Source organism: Microtus ochrogaster, chromosome 21 (genome assembly GCF_000317375.1).
Source record: "Microtus ochrogaster isolate Prairie Vole_2 chromosome 21, MicOch1.0, whole genome shotgun sequence".
In the NCBI taxonomy this organism is placed as follows: domain Eukaryota; kingdom Metazoa; phylum Chordata; class Mammalia; order Rodentia; family Cricetidae; genus Microtus; species Microtus ochrogaster.
In genome coordinates this window covers 23,629,782-23,634,420 of record NC_022022.1, presented here as the reverse complement: position 1 = coordinate 23,634,420, position 4,639 = coordinate 23,629,782, and the positions used below count along the sequence as shown (strand labels likewise).

Here is a 4,639-nt window from a genome sequence, read left to right as displayed (position 1 = left end):
CCTCCTAACTCATCCTCCTGAGTAGCTGGGGTTTCAGACCTGTGCAATGTTCCTGTTTCCATGCTTGGTCTTTGCGCCAATTTCTCTTGCTTTTTTGTTTTCATCTGACAGACAAGAATAGGATTAAGGTTAGAGAATAGTTTGAATTTTGTTTTTGTTTTTTAAAGAAAATTTTAAATCCTGACCAAATCATAAATCTCACAATTGAGTGAAATATGATAGCCAGCTTCATATAAGGCCATTTAAAATTGTTTTACTAAATAAAATTAATGAAAATATGTATAGCTCAAAACTGTCAAAAACTGATATATTAAGGCCATTAGAATATCAATGATGACATGATTGATTTTATATTGATAAGAAGGCCTTAGGAACATGGTCGTTGGAGCCATGCTGCCAAATGTAGTGATGAAGTTACACATACCGTTCTCTTCGATTTCTTCCTACTTTGAATATCAATACAACTTGAACTTTGACCATGAGCACTAGATATTTAACAAATTTTACTTTTATTAATGACTGTGTTGTAAAATCAGTTTAAAACTTCATTTCAACATTATCTATTTGTTATTTTTCAAGCTTAACATCGTATTTCATTTTTGAGATAAAGAGAAAATGGAAGAAATTAATCCTTGCAAGTAATTAAATATTGAAGTAAAGTGTTTTCTTGTTTGTCAGTAGATGACGAAAACTATGTTCTCCAACTAAGTAAAGGTGCAAGGCCACAGAGGATTTGTCTTAAACAAGGTTGTGTGCTGGAGATGATCAAGTTGTTTTCTATGATACAAATAAATTGACCAGCCCTGCAGAAGGGTAGATAGGATAACAGGCTCTCTTTGACATGACAGTATGTTCTCCAAAAGAAGCCTGTGGTACAATTCCACACCATCTGGCAAACTGAAATTGCAAGTTGTTTTAAAGTCCTTTCAGTTAAGTTTTTTATCTTTTTCATTTTTATTTCTTTTTTGAACCATGGAATATAATAGAAGGCACTTAAAAACCTCATTTTTTAAACATAAAGTTAATATTTGAATATTTGTATTTCACTAGCTCCCTTCTAAATTAAATTTTATTCAAATTAAGCCAAAATACAAAAGCATTTTATAACTTTTAAAATATCACATTTCAACCTAAAATATGCTTAATACTAACTTCTTAATACTAACATCTTATACTTGATTGCTATGCCTTTGAAGTTAAAGTATAGTCATTTACTTAATAAAGTATTAACATCAGGAGTATTTGTTGAATTGTTGTATTGGATCAACATATTTTTGAAAGGAATAAGGTGACAAATTGCTGAATGTAAGTGCCTTGCTTTTACTTGTCTTAATGTGTATACTTTTATCCTATAAGAATGGAAAGAAGATCGTCTTGACACAGAACATTCTTTGTTTAATTCTGACACCTGAAATTTTTAGTTTCTATGGAACTCTTTCCAATAACAATATATGTTATTGATAGAAGATAGTTATACAAAATTATTTTTTTTTGCTTTGAAATTTACCAACAAGTTTTATTTAAGATCTAGAATACAATTCCTAAAACATCAACTTTTCCAAAAACTATGGCTGCACAATAATGCATTGCCTCTATCATGTTAGAATGTGCGTTGGACCCAAGTACAAAAACCAGGAAGCAAGCCACCATCCTTCAACAATTTGAGCAAAGAGAGAATGAATGCCTACAGAACAACAAAGATGGATTTGCAGAGAATGGACCGTTTACGTCAATCAAGCACCATTATTTAAAAAAAAAACAAATGCATGGGTTTTCAGCTGTATGCATTAAGTTGAACCTTTGGCACTAGGAACCAGGGCATCTTATCATGTAGCGTTAACATATTAGAAAACCGTGTGGTGTCTAAGGGATAGAACCACCAGCATTCAAGCGGTGTTGTCAACTCGGCAACAAAATGTTCTACTGAATTTCTTCTTTGTCTCAACACTGCATGCACTGGTAGCAAATTTGAAATTAGGAAAGGAGCCAGGCACTCCGTTTATTTTCTATTTACAACGGAACAGGAAACAAACTGAAACATAAGCCCAGTTTTACACTGACAGATTTGAAGAACATCAATTATACAATGAAAGGACTAAACGGAAGTGTTTACAGACACCAGACAATAGCGAGCGGTCAGTAGACCTTCACAGGGCTTTGCATGGTACTCAGCAGAAGCCACTTTGTAATCACGAGCAGTAAACAGGCAGAATTCTTTGCCTAGAACTGTAGGGAATCATGCAAATAGCCCAATGGTAATGCAAGGCTTTTCCTAAGGGGCATATAGGCCAACATTACCCCAGTTCTCACAAATAATCTCAGTAGGTGTGGTGCCCCATAGATCTGCGACATTGGCGCATGGGGTGAGCCAGAAGGATCTCAGCATATCGGGGCCTCTCAAACTTGTAGAGCAGCTGAGTGCCCGGCATCACAATGAAATGCTCTTCTTCCTCCCACAGCTTCATTAACTACAAATGCCTCATTATCGGCGTTTCCCTGCGCTCTCCTACAATTGGCATACTCCTCAATAACGGCATCTACATTCTTGTTAGCGGGGAGCTGGAACAACCGCTTCTGCCTAGTAACCAAGTCCCAGTCCTCCACAGCGTGGTTTTAATTCTTCAGGACTCTTGACTTTCACTTCCATTCTTTTCTTAAATTCCTCCTCACTCTCCACAGTGGGGTCTTCCGAGGGGACTGGGGGCGACGTGGGCACTTCGCTAGCACTACCACCATCTCTGTTGCCGGGAGTCTTCTGCTTGTTCTTCCCTGTCTTCCGTACTGAACCAGAAGGGGGCTTCTCAGCAGAGCAAGCCACCCCCATCTTCCTGGGAGAGCGGATTCAAGATTCTCTGGCTGTGAACCAGCGGACTTCTCTCCTGAGGCAGATCCCCTCAACGTATTTCTCTGCATCAAGTTGGCTTCTTAAAGTTGTCTTCTTCAGCAGATTGGTGTCCACAAGTTTGAGAAGCCTGGAACTCATTCAACCCTGTTTTTATTCCAACAGACAGTCTTCCCTCTTTCCCTTCCAAGGACTCCTAGTAATTTCCCAGATGGAATCTTACAGATCTCCTAGGATGGTCTGGAAGGATGTGTTGGAATACAACTGGTATTCTGTAAACAGGAATGGTTCTGCCCCCAGGGTCAGATCTCATGGTCCTTATTGTGTAGCAAACTTAGATTTTCTGATGATGACTTGAAATGAGAATCCAGTTGATCACTGCTGTTCCTCTAACCACTAAAATGTTTTAACACACAAATTTGTGTATGAAGTTTAATCTGTTAAACACAACTAAGGGAAAAATAGGACGGTTTGGAGATTAGATTCCCGTTAGCCTTCCTTGGGCTTAATGAAAACTGAATCAATTACTAACTAAAGAACGCGGTAGGATCTCCAGAGCAGTAAAGGGAAATTGGCTGTTTAGTAGTATATGTGAGAATAATGAGAAGGAGCAAAGAGGGCTTTAGAGGACTAAGAACTGTCTGACTAAATAGATTCCCAAAAGTCAAACTTTCATCCCCTGAATTTGACAATCATATGATAATAAAATTTTTTAAAAATACACTCAAGATTGCTTAAAATTCCATACTCATTTCAGAACACCTGAAATCCTCTGGTTTAGCCTTATAGAAATTGACCTTCAATTTGCCATCAAAAGTAACTAATACCCACAAATAACCAGTATTAAGCTTTTGGAACAATAAGGAACTCGACAGAGTTCCCTTCCCTGCAGAGCAATAGTAACTGGTGAGATACTAACCACAGTAATAGTTTAAAGTCTAGAGTGGTTTTAAAGGGAGCTGGCAAGTGCAGAAACATTTACTGTGTCTTCATGAGAACAGTGTCTGTGGCATTTGAGTGACACCCATGCAGTCATCACCCCTCGTGGTGCTGCCCTGGACTCTCTATGCCCATCTCCGATCTAGAGCTAGAATTTCACCTGAAAGGTGGCTTCCCGTGTTTCTTACCCCTTCCCCTTCACTCCCAGCTCCCTTTATGGAACTCTTTTCCGTGTAGGCATGACCAGTGGGAGCAGGCCTCTTCAACCAGCCCCCCCCCCCCGAGAAAGGGACTATAATTCATAAAGGGGGCAGACAAAAGAAACAAGCAGCTTTGATCATTGCTTTACAACTGCACCACGCTGGACATGTCCATACACACCTTTAACCCCAGACTCAGGTGGCAGAGGCTGGCATACGACAGCCTGGTCTACATAGTAAAATCCTGTCTCAAAAGGAAAAAAAAAAAATATTGCTTAAAAAATGGAGGAACCAAAGGACTGAATTCTCTTCTGAGAATTCTGAAGTTGAAAACACAGCAATCCAAATGTAGGTCAACAGAACTATTTAATCTCCAAATCTGCGGGGCAACTCCAGTCGCATCAGTATAGAAGTAATGGGATACTGAGCAGAAAGAAAGGATATAGCATTTAAAATAAAACTCCTCAAACTTGATGAAAAAGTTTAAAGTACACATAACTCAGGCAAATCCAAGTAGCATAAACACGAGAAGATACACAAAGATGCATTGGTTAAAAGGTAGAAAGGTAGAAAACCATAAAAGCAACAGGAGGAAAACAATTGATCACATACAAGAGAACTTGAGGAAACTAACAACTGACTTAGAAACTGTCACTGT

General features: G+C 38.5%; 1 pseudogene; it reads right to left on the bottom strand.

Moving 5' to 3' along the window:
- Positions 1 to 2,095: 2,095 nt before the first annotated feature.
- On the bottom strand, positions 2,096 to 4,022 carry LOC102000070 (annotated as a pseudogene).
- Positions 4,023 to 4,639: the final 617 nt, after the last annotated feature.